This window comes from Trachurus japonicus, chromosome 21 (assembly GCF_045865225.1).
Source record: "Trachurus japonicus isolate A0001 chromosome 21, Traja_1.0".
Lineage (NCBI taxonomy): Eukaryota > Metazoa > Chordata > Actinopteri > Carangiformes > Carangidae > Trachurus > Trachurus japonicus.
The window spans coordinates 10320063-10335821 of NC_140927.1; the positions used below are offsets into that span (position 1 = coordinate 10320063).

General features: G+C 38.3%; 1 protein-coding gene across 2 annotated transcripts in view; it reads right to left on the reverse strand.

Moving 5' to 3' along the window:
• Nucleotides 1-15759, reverse strand: part of lrp1bb (low density lipoprotein receptor-related protein 1Bb) — a 288370-nt gene that overhangs the window by 214227 nt on the left and 58384 nt on the right. The gene's annotated exons all lie outside the window — the stretch shown is intronic.

A 15759-nucleotide genomic window follows, 5' to 3' on the forward strand; every position in this document is an offset into this window, starting at 1 on the left:
ATAGGGGGGTGGAAACTTTCTTATTAGTAATCATAATACTACAATATACAGTATTTTCCATAGTCATGCCAGGAAGATGCTTGTAGCCTAGTAAAATTTTCAGTGGACTATAGTTCATTGCCTGAGCCTGCCACTGACTGGCTCACATCCAAGTCAGCACGTGCATTACTTAGCCTAAAAAAAAGAGTTCACGCTGTCTCACATGGAGTGCTGTAAATTAATGTAAGTAGAAGCTAATAACTCTCAGAGTTTCAGAATTATATTCTGTCAGATGTGTGCAGCTCATCTCCTAGGCTACGCCTCCTACCTTTTGTTTTTTGCTAGGAACACCTGGCCCTTGCCTGCTCGTCCCTCTCTGGCGTCTTCATGTTGAATTACGTCGTTAAAGAGCTTCCTCTGACTCTTTAACGTCACTATTCCTTACCACGCACGCCGCGTGTCTGTCCGTTTGATTTTTCTTATTAAAAATCTATCCATTTTGTGCCCTGTGCAAGTCACTCTGGTTAGCGGAGCTATCGAAACCTGCAAACGTTCGCTACAGTCAGGTTATAAACAAAGCCGCACACTGCGTGCGTTGCCAGGTTTGACAGTTACCCCCCTTTGGAATTGAAGTGAATGAGAAGTTTAATGTGGATGTTTGCGTGTTTGTAGTGCAGTGTTAGGCTATTTGTGTAGCTTATGTATCACATTAAAAAAAAGTTGTATAATTTCATTCTAATAGTCTTTGAGTGGTGGTTTAGTTGGACCTTTTTAATGATTCATTAGTGTAATAACTCATCTATCAGACGATGTAGCCCAAACTTTGTGCAAATTCTATTTTTGAGTAAATCCGGGATGAAAGTGGGGTAGTTTTTTTTCCGCATTGGATAATGCAGGCACAGAAATTATGCGTCACGTTGCTCACGATTCATCACCAGCCACTGATATTGGATCCGTGACCGTCATCTGTCAATCAAACGTCTGAGACGTACACACACACACACACCGAGCTCGGTCCCAACCCAAACATTGAATATCCCGCCCGCTCGATAACGACCAATCAAATTCGTTTTCCTTACTCGGGTGAACTCGTGCGGCAACTTGTAGAAGGAGGCGCGACAAACAGGACAAACGGCCATTTCTGAACACCTTTAAAATAGTCTAATATGTTTCTCACTTCTGAATTAATGGTAAAGATAAGAGCCACCCTAGCTATAGAGTCCTATCCATTAGTTCCAATATTGGGACCAGTACAGGATGTGAATCTGTCTAGACTAGAGCATGTAACACATCTGCCATCGTCCTTGCTATGTAGATAGTGTTTGGTTCTGGTTCAGCATTGTGTGGATCTGCAGAAATGAGGGTTTGCTAGGGTGTCTGTGTGTGGGTCTGACTTGCTGGCAGTTTAGATCTAGAATATTTTGTTGCTGACTGCAAAAGTTGTTTGTGTGGTAGGCCTACATTATGTGCCGCATGAACTGTAAAATTGGTTTACCATCATCTACAGACTGTAGACATTTAATTGAACAAGATACTGTAAGACTTCTGTTAAACCAAGCACATGCCTGCGCTGTACTGCGCTGTGTAAGTTCCCTTTACACCCTGGAGAAAATGTTGCCCCCCCCCCAATTGTCATATACAATTCACACTCTGCTTATTAGGGGTTAAAATACGTAAGAGCACAGAACAAAAGCAATTTTCTTAGACCCCCCCCCATCACCACTGATTTTATTAATTACAAATACAGCTTTCATCGTGTTGCAGGCCTACTTCATGAAGCTCTTCAGAAGAAGCAATCAAGGAGATAAATAAAAGATAGATGGCTAGACGAGGATGAAGGTTTTCTGTAACACTGATTAGCCATGCCTCATACTGTACGTTTTCCTATTGTCAAAAGACATGCCAGGAGAAAAAAAAGCTTTGGCCTATTTATTTTTAAAGATAAAAATGTTGATAATCTCTAAAAACGATTTGCTACATAAGTATCCTTAACACAATAAAGAGATGTGTGTATGTAATGGGAATACAGAAAAACATTCAATACAATCACCAAATCAACAAAAAGTACATTGGTTTAACTCTACATGATGTAATAAACCACTCTGCATTACTAATTTGACATTTCTGTCTCATTGCCTGCCACCAGGCCAAAGAAGCGTGTGATTATGATGGACTTGCCCTTTATTTAAGTTTTTCCTCTTTACTCACCAATGAATTCTTTAAAGTTGCACAGCTGGGAGTCAGCTTGCAGAGATCTGATTAGTTTCGTTTCATTAGAAATAGGAAAACATGTCTCCTCCAATGTGACTAACAACACAAAGAAGCCTTATTAGCCATGATAGTAGTGTGACTGTTTAAAGTGTGATATGAACCAAGAACTCGAGACAAGGCCATCCAGGATCTGTGCATGGTCCTTTTCATGTGTGACCCACAAAGAGAGAAAGAGAAATATACTCAAAATTACTGTGGAAATTATACAGAATGTAAAATGATTATATCAGACAGATTCTTGGGTCACAAACAAAAAGTTCCTCTAACTTTCATCTGTCTCTGTAACGTGATGTAGCCTATGTGGGAACTTGTCAGTGAACCAGCGATGCGGCTTGTGGGGTATTTTGCAAAGTCGATTGCACTGATTTGCACTGATTTAGCTTTTTTGCGCATGTGTCAGAGGCATGTTGATGTTGATGCTGATGTCTGGTGATGTATGAGGTGTGATTGTTGTCTGTGTCACAATTCTTTCTTAAAGGGATAGTTCAACATTTTGGCAAATTGGCCCATTGCCATAATCGCTATAGTCATAGCAGTAGGTTCATTACCTTTAATTGTAGGTGTAAGCTATTTTCAGTACGGCGGAGCGCAGCAGCTGGCTGCTCAGAGCTACGCTATGGAGGCTAACGGAATTTCTTGGTTTCCCTCATTAAACTCATCAAATTCAACATCCAAAACTTCCACAGCGCTTTTGTAGATCAAGATTGTGACCTGCCACAACCACCTCACAGCTAATGAGATAATGACGGAACGATTTTCGAGGTAAATTCATACAAAACCACAAACCGCTGATGCGCGTTGCGTTCAGGGACAGTTTTTCAGCAAGCAGTCTCCGTCATTACCCTGTATTTTACCTCGAAAACGGCTCCGTTTCGTATCGTTCCGTCCATTAGCATATCTTGTAGATTTTCCAACTTTTATCTTACTGCATGTTATATCTCATAGCGTGGTGGTTGTGCAGGTCACAACTTGTCTACAAAAGCGCTGTGGAGTTTTGGGATGTTGAATTTGATGAGTTTAATGAGGGAAACCAAGAAATTCCGTTAGCGTAGCTCTGAGCAGCCAGCTGCGCTCCGCCGTACTGAAAATAGCTTACACCTACAATTAAAGGTAATGAACCTACTGCTATGACTATAGCGATTATGGCAATGGGCCAATTTGCCAAAATGTTGAACTATCCCTTTAATGAATGGTTTAGGCTGTGGAACTGGATTGCCCTTTTGAGATTAATAAAGTAGCTATTCTGAAACTGAAACTGATTATTTAGTAGAATAATATGTGGCACTGATGACATAATTATAATCAACAAATCCAACCCAATGCAAAAGAGCAGGTTATACAGTGGCACCTGTATAGTTCCTATTATATACCCAACATGTGAAACACACCCTTGTACTGTAACCAGTGGTGTTTTACCATAATGTGTTCTGATATTCACGTGGTGTAAAAATGATTTTAAAAATCAATCAATAAACCTGGAGCTGGGACCAGCCAGTGGTATGGAGGCCCACCTCACAATATTAGGCTACCTTAAAAATTGAGCATCCACTGCGGAAGACCAAAGTTGAAGACTGTGCTTCATTACACACTAAAAATACCTCTCTGGTCCAGGATTACTAAATGCTGCATTGATAACACTTGTCCTGCAATTTTCAGCAATATCACAACTTGCCCCTTGAAACTGTATCCTATCCTTAGCACTCACAACATGGCACAGTGCCATTATGCACACCTGCGTTCCTTCCTCTTACCCCTGCCTTCTGGATCATTGGATTGTCTCATTTCTCAGGCTGTAGAAAAACAACAGGAACAACACATACAAATGTGACAAACATTCACTATTTGTTTATAATGTGGTATATTGATGTGTTGATGAAAAGAAGGGATTACCGCTGACACGTCTTCGCTTGTATTCAAAAAAGAAGTTTATTAACAAGAAGAAGAACAGTGTACAAAAATGCCGAATCCTGGAGTATCTCTGGTCCAATATGAGATCTCTCCCTCCTGGCCCAAAGCTCTGACCTTATATATGTTTCTAACTCCAAACACTCCACCTTCTCCAAACTAAGGAATGCAACCAATCAACAAAGACTTCCTTGATCTGGACTATTTACTTTCTGGGATTTAACCTCTTGACCAAGTTGATAACCTCTGGGCCACCATAGGTCAACGGAAGAAGACACCCCTGACCTAAGTTTCAGCCTTTAGGCTAAACAAAAACAATCATCAACTATTCCAACAGATAAAGTTGCTTTCTAGGCAGCATCTGGAAACCCATGAAGCAGAGCATCAATTCACACATTCCTTTCAGTTCAGATGAAAGCACACAACAATATGTAGAACATAAAACAATACAAGATATTTTTAAGCAAGAAAGTTAAGGTGTATAATACACTACATATTTCCCCCCTTCGAGGCTCGTAGAGTCTCGACACATAAAAGATAACATACAATCAAAATGATTATCATAATGAAACAAACAGACACTCTTATATAATGTCTATAATGAAAACAAATCATTAGCAATAAAAACAATTTGTGGAGTGTGAAGAGCGAAAACCTGCCAGGCAGCCAATCTTCCTTAAAGTTTCCATCAACAATCAAGACAGAAATTCTCTCACGGGTCCCTCTGCCTTAGGCAACCACTGTTTAGCACTCCAAACCAATTAGAAAAGAAGAAATTCTTAAAACTTATATGAAATAATTCAGCAGATACATATGAAGAAACCTCAGACAAATAAAATCAAAAACAGTTGTCCAATTTCAGGCTGGTCAAACCCATCCCCCCGAATTCCACCCCATTGGGGACCTGTTTCCCCTGCCTAACATATACTCTCTACTCCCTAAACGTCAAAAGAAAGAAAACATCTGAGGCCTCCAAATATCCACATACTAGCAAAAACATACAGTAGTGAGTGCATATCATCATGAAAGTACATCACTTTAATTGTCAAAAAGCATACCATAAAAAACACCAATTAAATTTATACTGCAGTTCTTCCACAGTGACAATCTCAATGTGGTCAAAATACTTAAGTGTCCCATAAAGTTCAGGGCCCTTCAATTCAATTCACAAATTTTCATGTTCAGGATGACTGAATCTTCTCAGAACATCTGGGTCCCCGAACAGTCCCTGGCACTTTCACAGTGATCTCTCTCACTATAATGTTCTAGGAGGGAGAGAGAAAACAAAACCAGTATCTTTGCATCAGCTAAATACATTTCAAACATCAATGGCACATAAACACATAAATCCCTATATTTTTACTAAATCAGTTTTGCAATTGTATCCACAGACTTCTCATCCATTATCCAAGCAGAAGTCCTCCCCTCCTGCTCATGACATCTCTTCACAAAAATGTGGCAAAAACCTTGCAGAAATTTTTGAACGAAAACTTGGTTAACTTGGCAAGTGACTGAGCATCCCACCTGGTTATAACCCAATCAGGAGTCTATTTAAGGCAAATAAAATCCATACTATAAACCTCCCCCCCTTGTCAACATGGGTCGGCCAACCCATTGTGCTTTCTTAAACCGTCAGACCTAAAAGGGCTGAGAGCACTATTATCAATCCTTCATGGATTCTCCACAGACCAATAGAAATTTTAAGTGTCACCTCTACCTATCCACAACTATTTCTTTATTTCAAGAACAGCATTCCTATTTGTAATTATCGCAACTTTCTAAGGTAACCATACAACTTCACACTGTGTAAATTAAGCTCTTTGAATATACTGTATGTCCTGCAATAAGTATAGTAAGCTTGCTAAATTTCTAATTTGTCCTTGTATTATTTAATTATACATTTTACACTGGAACTTTAAGAGGCAGCAGCCTCAACACTTTGACCTAAAATTGGGCTGTTGACCTGAGTGAGTAGTGGATCCCAGACTTACACTGGAGACACACAATTTTCTTACCCATGGCATGTTCTGTCCTAATTTCATTTTATTATGAGAAAGCCACTTTTGTGATAATTGAGTGAGACTTGTAGAATAAGATTAGTCTTTTTTTTTTTTCCCAACAGTAAACCAACTAATCAACAATTTACCAACACAATGAGTTTGAAATATATTAAGAAAATATTTCTTATGCAGGCCTACGTTTCATTTTATTACACTATGGCTATAACAATAATTTCTTAACTATATAAAGGAAAAGATGGAGAATGACAAAAAACAACTGTTTAGACTTCACATTTTCTGCTCATACTACATGTTACTGCCAAAGCAGTGCAATTTTACTTTCTTTACTTTAGCATCTGATGCATGTCAGTGTGGTCAATAAATGCTAAACTACAAACTTATGAATTCTACGAGGTTTCATTACTATCAACAAAAATCAAAACAATACAAACACATGAGTGTTGAAGGAGTGGCTGTTCAACACTGCAACTTTAACCTCATTCAGACAAGTATAAGTCAAAAATATGTCCTTATCCTGATGTTGATATTTTCTTCTGCCCTTCCTAAATGTTTACATCTTGTTTTAATAATATGCCAGCCAATGCAATGGACAGTTGAGACATAAAAGGAGAACAAATTAACTGGTTTTAACGTTAGTGTCATCACATAACACAAAACAGCCTCTTCTCAAAAGTTACACAGATAGGTATAAGGCTCCTGATACACAGTATAGGTATTGTAGTTTTTTTGATTTTTTGTAGCAGAGCTCAATTGATTTTGTAAGATTGGTACCAATCTGACACCTCCCTTTCAGATTTTCTGAGCATACCCTAAAATCCTAAGCTGCGGACCCCTGAGAGGGTTTCTACAGTCCTCGGATGTCATTAGTTTGACCTCTGAAGCCTCCTCTTGTGATTCCTCTGAAAATTCCTCTGAAATTTCCTCATCCCCTCCTTACTTGTTACACATCACGAAAAGCAAAAATGACCAACCAGTCCACAATTTATAACACACTTCAGACTTTGTTTGAAAATTTGGATTGAAGTTTCCTCTTGCTCTCCCTACATTTCCTCGACCTCTTTCTCTCATGCCTGCTCTGCTGCAGACCAAAGGTCGGCTGTGCATTATAAACAAAAGGTACTCACTGCACAAGGCTGTTTGGGTGCCTGGTACTGATTTTTAGCTGTGACTGCAGATGTGGCTGTGGCTGTGACAGTGGGCTGATTTATCTCGAGATTGGTTCTGCATAAAAAACTACTGCCTGCTTCTTCTCCTTCTTCTTAATTATCTAAACCAGTTGAATCTGAGTTAACTGTCTAAGGATCTCCTGATCTTGGTCCCTCTGTTCATGCTCATTTCTCTTTCTATACAGCTCTCATAACTTGGTATGCTATGTGATCTGTATAAACACTCTTTATCATCTTCGTCGCTCCCCCTCCCATAAACCAACCCACTTCTGCTAATTTACTCCTCACTGACAGAGCAACCCCTTCTGTATTTTAGCTTCGCAAGATTGAATGCTCCCATCTGACTGTCAATCCGGATCACGTCCTGTAACATTTCTCATACCTGATGAGCTCTTGACACATAAGATCTCGGATTTTCTTCTTGTTTTCCTAATGGTTCAAAAAGAATATACAGGGTGTACATTTGTTGGAAATGTATCTCTTAACGCTCTATACAGTCGACCTCTATTTGCTCCATAACCAGCTCTGAATCGTTCAACAGTAGATCCCACATATCGATTATAATCCAGCTTTCTGTAAAATCTCTTCCATGGCTGGAACCCCATAATAATTTTACCAGAAGTCTCTTAAAGTCTCCCATGGTAAGGCTTTGTTCCCACCATAATCTCCTTCAACTTTAAAAAATCCAAGGATGTGCTCCATCTGAAAGAATGGGTAATTGGTCCAAATAAATCTGGCATAACTGTATCATCCCAAGATTTATACACGCAGATTCTGTCCCTCTGATAACCACTGGACAGATCTTAAATCAAACTTATCTTCCTCCCTTGCTGATTTTTGGGAGGCTTTTTTCAATAACTTTTTCTTTTGCATTGCAGTCCTGTAATTGTTCCTGTAATAATCTCCGGCCTTTTTTTTTTTTGGTGTGTGGTGTATTGGTCCAAATATTTAAGGCATTGATCTATACCTTTATCAATCCTACTTAAAGTTTGTCCGTCTATCTTCTTCTTCCCTAGAAACATGTTTTTTCTTGGCATGCCTTCTTGAAAATGAAGGACTCTCTTTCCCCAAAATCTCCATTACTATCCCTATTAGCTCCATTTTCACATCTTTGCTTTCCCTTTCACTTCCTTCTCTTACATCCTTCTCCCTTTCTGTTCCACCCTCTTCTTCTTTCTGCACCTAGCCAATAACCTTCTAACTGCTGAATCATATCCTCCCAACTGCTTTTTCCTCATCACTCTGATCTTCGACCTCCTCCTGACTAATTACTGTGGAGCTGAGGATAACATTTCCCTAAACTCCTCCTCCTTCTCATAAAGTGAGGGTCTCTGTAACTGGGACCAAATAGTGAGAGGAGTATATACAATCTCTTGCCATCAACATTTCTACTTTCTTAAAACATTCTTTTCTACTTCCTCTACAACTTTCCTCTACAACTTTCCCATAACCTTCATCCATTTTTTGACCCTAGCTCTTTTCAAGCAACTGGAGAATATCAAGTTCTTATTTGTCTCTTCTCCTTTAAATATTTTTCACCTTTTTATTTTATTTCCGATCACTTCATGTGGACACCAACAACTTATTATTTTTGATTAATAAATTTAGGATTATTCTTCTACACTAGTTCAAACAGGAGTAAAACTACTTTTGGATTGTTTACATCTATTTTTATCATTGCCATGGCTCCCATTTATTCTTGTGCTTAAACTTTAACTTAACTAATTAATATATTATTAAGTTTATTTATAGTGATTAATTCCATTTATAACCTCTGTATTGCCAAAGGTCAGCAAAAAGAAAGATGAACAAATAACTTCAAGGAATTCAAAATCTTAGAAATATTAGAAAAATGACAACCTCACACAATCTATCATATCTATCAAATTGCAAGAAATAAAATTTCCCCAAAACTCAACATTAATTAACCTTTATTGATTGATCAGTCCTTTGCCAAGTCTTCCTTCTAATTAACTACAAACATATGTATGAATGCATGTACTGTAGATGTGTGTACTAAAATGTAAATTGAGTGTACTATTATCAATCAAGCTAAATATGCATCAACCATGTCAGAAAGAGTCTGTGGATAAAATCACACTGGCCTTTAATCACTGGATCCAGATGCATAGCGCTGTCGTCCTGCAAGCCTCAATCCTTGTGATCCAAAGCCAGTCTGTCCTCTGATCCACCTCCTAGATACACCACTTTAGGCTCTGGTCTCCTCCTTGAACTCTCGCTCCATGAAGGGAAGACAAGACAAATAGTTCAGTGTTTTATAAAATCACTAGATACACAAAACACATTCCTACTGCAAGTTTTTCCTTTCTTTCAAAAATCTGTAGTATAACTTAGAACGTTATAATTTTCATAAAAAACATTCTCACGTTAAATAAGTGTTTTCCCAAAATTAATCAGGCTTTATAAAAAATTCTCCACCACAAACACAAAAAGTTACCCTTCCGAGGTTCATAAAGTTTCCTTCATGGATTTATTTTCCCAAAGGTCCCCTTAAATAGAGGCTCATAGACAAGTTAATCACAAAGTCCCCATAGAAGATTGACTTAAGGTTTATTTCTTATTAAACGTCCTTTAAAGGTTCATAAACATCCTTCTCAGGCCTCATATTTGTTAAAACTTAAGAAGAAATATATAATTATATATATAATATAACATATTATAACTTACTCAAACGTCTTATTCTTATAACGTTATTCACTCTTATACCTTATTCAACATACACTCTATCAATATCAATTACTCATAAACTTTATTCACAAAAGAAAACCAATCTTCCACACACACACACTCACACAAAAAATGGGGATTTAACAAAACAAACACAAAAACAAGTGATCACATATTAAAGCTTCTTTCTAACTCTTTATTCTAACTTTATTTTTACTCTATAATAAACCCCCCTTAAAATCAACCTTATTTCTTTTAAATATCCCAAAATGTCCCTCTAATTTACCTCTTTTTACTCAAAAAATCCTCTATTCAAATCCTTACCCCCCTGTAATCCTTTACTTTTTATATATAACCCCCCTGTAACTTTTCCTTCCCTCTATTGAAATCTTTAACCACCTTTAAACTTTAACTCATCTTTACCCCCCTTGAATTAACCTTTAGTACCCCCCAAACAAACCTTTAGTACCCCCAATAAACCTTTATTTCCAAATTCCCTATACCCCCCTTTTGGCGTTGCCTTATGCAACGCAAACAAAAACCACAAGCCAAAAATGAAAGACCAAAAACCCCCCCTAATTTAGAAAAAATTTAGAACGATAAACAGCTTCTAATCATCAAAGCAACAATCACCCACACAAAGATTCTTTAACGGTGTGACCCAACAGCAGACAGACAACAGCTCCAACAAACAGACCAGCACATAATATTGCGAAGAAACTCACACTTTCCAGAAGCCCAGATCGATGCAGGAGCCGCTGGTCAAAGCTGGAAGAAAAAACTGAAGAGCCACAAACACGTCCAAGTTCGTGACGCCAAAATTGTGTAATATTGATGTGTTGATGAAAAAGAAGGGATTACCGCTGACACGTCTTCGCTTGTATTCAAAAAGAGAAGTTAATTAACAAAAGAAGAACAGTGAACAAAAATGCCGAATCCTGGAGTATCTCTGGTCCAATATGAGATCTCTCCCTCCTGGCCCAAAGCTCTGACCTTATATATGTTTCTAACTCCAAACACTCCACCTTCTCCAAACTAAGGAATGCAACCAATCAACAAAGACTTCCTTGATCTGGACTATTTACTTTCTGGGATTTAACCTCTTGACCAAGTTGATAACCTCTGGGCCACCATAGGTCAACGGAAGAAGACACCCCTGACCTAAGGTTTCAGCCTTTAGGCTAAACAAAACAATCATCAACTTTCCAACAGATAAAGTTGCTTCTAGGCAGCATCTGGAACCCATGAAGCAGAGCATCAATTCACACATTCCTTCAGTTCAGAGAAAGCACACACAATAAGAAGAACATAAAACAATACAAGATATTTAAGCAAGAAAGTTAAGGTGTATAATACACTACAATAACACATAGGGCTGCATAAAAACGAGTCATTAACTATACAAGCCATTGTATCACCTGAGCTAGCACCTAGCTACAACGTGCTACTGCTTAGCATTTTACCTACTGGATTCGTGGGTGCTCGAAATGTGCTTCCACCATGTGCACTTTGTTCTTTCTACCACAGACTTTCTCTGATCCACCTCCCCTTTTTTTCTTTACCTCTGTACTGCAAATATGGAGTTGGATATGGCTGGAATGCACACGGTGCGTACCAACCTACAGTAGTTTTATAGAAAGTTATACTGTTAGTCTACACAATAATAACCCTGACCTCTGCCCACCACGCTAATGCCCCACCGCAAATTCTCTTGACCCTCCCGATTACCACTCCATTACTGATGGAGGGCCTATAGCCAGTGTGTGAAATGGACCAAATAGCAGGCTTTACTAGGCTGTAAACCGTTTTACTCATTTCAGTCAAGAGAAAGTGCATCAAGTTTAGGTGAAATAAGTCTGATGCAAGACATGTCAGAAAGGCCTCACCCACACTCTCCCACTTTGGTTTCTGTTGTTATTAATGCCAGAGGACAATGTGCAGAGTAAAACATGGGACTGAGAGCAGCACTTTCTCTTCATGCTCACTCAAGGGTCTTTTTTTGGCCACACACTGCTTGTTTTTTGGGGGGCTTTCTTTTTGCCTTTTTTTCCTCGTTTTGAAGAGAGGTATAATCCAGGAATCTATACTCATTAGCATATTAAATGTATGGCGGAGAGAGAGTGGAGAGTGGTGTTTGTGCATGAGCACACAATTCCACATCAATTGGGACACATTAAGAAGATGTGCATGAAATTGTGTGTGCAGCTTTTTATTTTCCAATGCATCTTTCCAGGTTTGTATAAGTCCCAAATTCTAAGCGAGTTTTGGGACATGAGGTCAAACGTTTCTCGTTCAGATTTGATCTCATCATTTTTAGACTTAGGCTCAGGTCTGTGGCATCAGATTTAGTATGTTGACGCATTTTGGACAAAAGGCCTTCCTCCGAGATGAGCATATACAGTAGCACAGCAATACAAGCATCTCATTCACAATCATGTCAGTTTTACAATTTGTAGTGTTTTGACATACTGTCTACAGTTTATGTTGTTGTGTTTTCCTTCCGAATTCACTATTATAGCAACAGTTTTTTTTTCACTGTTGCTATAATAATGTGAGATCCAACTAAATGTCTCTATGGGTAACCATTCTTGTGTCTGTGAATATAAACTGTACCTCTGTATATTTACACATACTATCTAGATGTTCTGCATCTACTAAGTGGTGTCATCCCCACAGGTGGGGCTGATTGTGACGATTGTGAATGAGATGCTTGTGAACCCTATAAAAAGAGGTATTCATCTAGCTGTGCTATATGCTCTAAGGAAGGCCTTTTAGCCGAAACGCATCAGCATATTAAATCTGATGAAGACCTTAAGTCTACAAGTATTATTTATAAAGTGTGCCACTATTCCCTCCTTGCGACTCTCTAATTATCTCCATGTGTAGCTGAGCACCTTAGGATGCGCACAGGTCTGCTCCACATCTTGACAAGAGAAAGTCGAGTTTTAACGATTTTGCAGACAAATCCGAATCAACAATGTATTAACATACCAATAAGAATGTACTGTGTGTCGGCTTTAGATCCAACAAAAGTAAGGGAATGATAGGCAAGACACATTACTTGTTAAACAAAGCCCAGAACAGAGTGCTTTCCACATCTCGGCCTGAAGCAGAGAGTAATCTGGCTCCATTAATACTTCCTAAAAGAGAAAATATCTAAATTCCTCTCCAAAGCTGCAGGACAAGAAGAGCAGCCTTGCAGATATATAATGCAATTTGTATTATAGGCTTATATGGAATGGCTTGTAGAATCCTGAATGAGAATATACAGTAAAAGCAAATCTAGGCATTTCCAGTTTTTGATCATGACCTATGACCGCTCATTATCTTTTTCCACTGGCTTTTTACAAACCTACCATGGGCATTCCGAAGACAATGGGGCGTTCATTCAAATACGTTTCAATGTAAATAGTGTTGTTCAGGTTCACAGTGCTCCCTGCAGCATATTTATCACTATTGCTCATTAATCTTTGCACAGCTCAGGTTATACAAACATTTCCAAAGGGACTTTACACCTTAAATGGGATCTGAATCAAAAACTATGATGTACAAGGGACAATAAAATGATGGACCTGAAGGGTGCAGCTGCCCTTTAACTTCACATAAAAGGTTACATTTTAAAATGGAAATTGTTTTCCATTGTGGGACTTTGAATCACAGCTTTGGGGATTTTGTGTGGCCCCGCTGCAGGTTTGATAGAGCATACTGTATCATTTTCAACTTGAAATGAATAAAATAATTGTGGGGACTGGTATAATTGCTTTCACAGTGATACAGTGATATTCAAAAATACAGGGCTCTGGTTGGGATCTATTACTGGTATACCGTTGAATATTAGCATGTCCAATTTGCAGCTACTACATGTAAGTTTAACTTGAAATAAATCAACAATTTAATAAGCACATAAGACAAAACTAACAATTTACCCTGACACAAGTGTAAAGTAAAAATATATTGAATGTTATATTAGATACAATTTAGTCCTGGTATAGTTCTGGGTTACTGAAGATTAAAAGTTCATACAAATACAATTGTAGGATACTGCCTCACCTGCCTTTTGGAAGACTCAGATCCTAAAATAAGACTCCCTTAATTTAATTTGCAGAAGTCCATAAAAACATCTGTGAACACTAGTGCAAACACTATTTTTGGTATTTAGGTCCCAGAGCAAACATTTATAAAGGATTCACTACATAAATAAAAGTTCAAATGAATAAAAGGTGTATGAGAATAAGGCAGGCAGACTGATTATCTCAATGTGACTACGGTGCATTTAGATCTTTCCAAGCTCATTCTGGAATGAGCTATTAGGGGGGGAAACAGCTTACTCTCACATTCAGGCTTGCACATCTTTTTCCTCTTGAGCAGCTCAGGAAGACAGGAATTAAAGGATCAAAGTATTGAATAAATAAACTGCTGAAACCTCACAGCAAACACCAATCCAGCATCAGTCTCTTTCTGAATGCAACTAAAATGAAAGAGATTTTCTGTACTGAACAATGCTATAGGCAGTTATGAGTAAAATCCATCAGAAAAGTCGATCAGGTCGGCCCCTTTGGGGCATGAAAGTGAGTCAACACAGGGAGGATCAGATCTACTTTATTACCTGATTAAAATCAATTTGGTGTGTCCGACATTGAAGGTGGTGGGACAGCAATGGGAGATTGTTAAGCATCTCCACCTCTCTCACTACTGATCATGCACGGTGCGTGGGAGGAAGCTGGCTGTGACATCTCTGTGACAATGATTCATGACATGTGGTATACTGGAAATAAAAGGCAAAGGTCATCAGATGTACGTTGCCAGGCAAAGACGTATGATTATGAAATACCTATTTTGGCATGCCATGGGCATGTCCCATATGACGACAAATAACTGACATATTACACACCACATGCAAGATCACATTCACTTAATCCAATGTCCTGTTTTCACTCATTTTCAATAGCACTATCACACTGTCACATGAAATGAGCTTTCTACGCTTATTAGGTTCTTTATAAAAATGATTAGATAGAAAACATGATGTGATTGATGTGATTTGGCTCCATCATCCAGGAGGAACGACCAATCAGCGTAAATGCAAAATAACAACCGGTGAAAGTCGTGATTTTTCTTACACGCTCCATTGTAATTAAATGTGAAAATGTCTGATAATCCTGCTCCAAATTACCAGGAACACTGTCCTGTTGTGGTGGAACTGTAGAACTTGCTTCATTACTTGGTGTATGACCTTTATACAGCTAATTAACACAGTTGTCAACAACTTGTGATGTGGGTTAATATGTGCAGCACCATATGTGCTTTCTTATGAGAAAAAAAAAAAGAAAACAAGGGGAAAAGGGCAATAATACAACTTAGTATATGATCTTTAGGGGGCCTTGTTAAGCAGCAACATCAAGACAAACAACTGTAAATTAAACACAGCTATGTATTATACTGTAGTAAAAGGCTGTGCAGCAATTTGGGATGTAAGATCTCCTTTGGTTGGCAATATAGAATGAGCTCATGAGCTTTGCCAAACCCAAAATACTTGTTAGCAGTTACCAAAGTGAGAAAATAAAGTGTGTGTGTTCATTCCTATGTCACACTGAGCAGATATGAAGACAATACACTTCAATCTAATATCTGTCATGATATGTTTGTACAAAATATAATGAATGCAGTGACCAACAAATTTGTGAATGAATCAATCACCCCAATCAAACAAATATATTTTGTTTTTCATC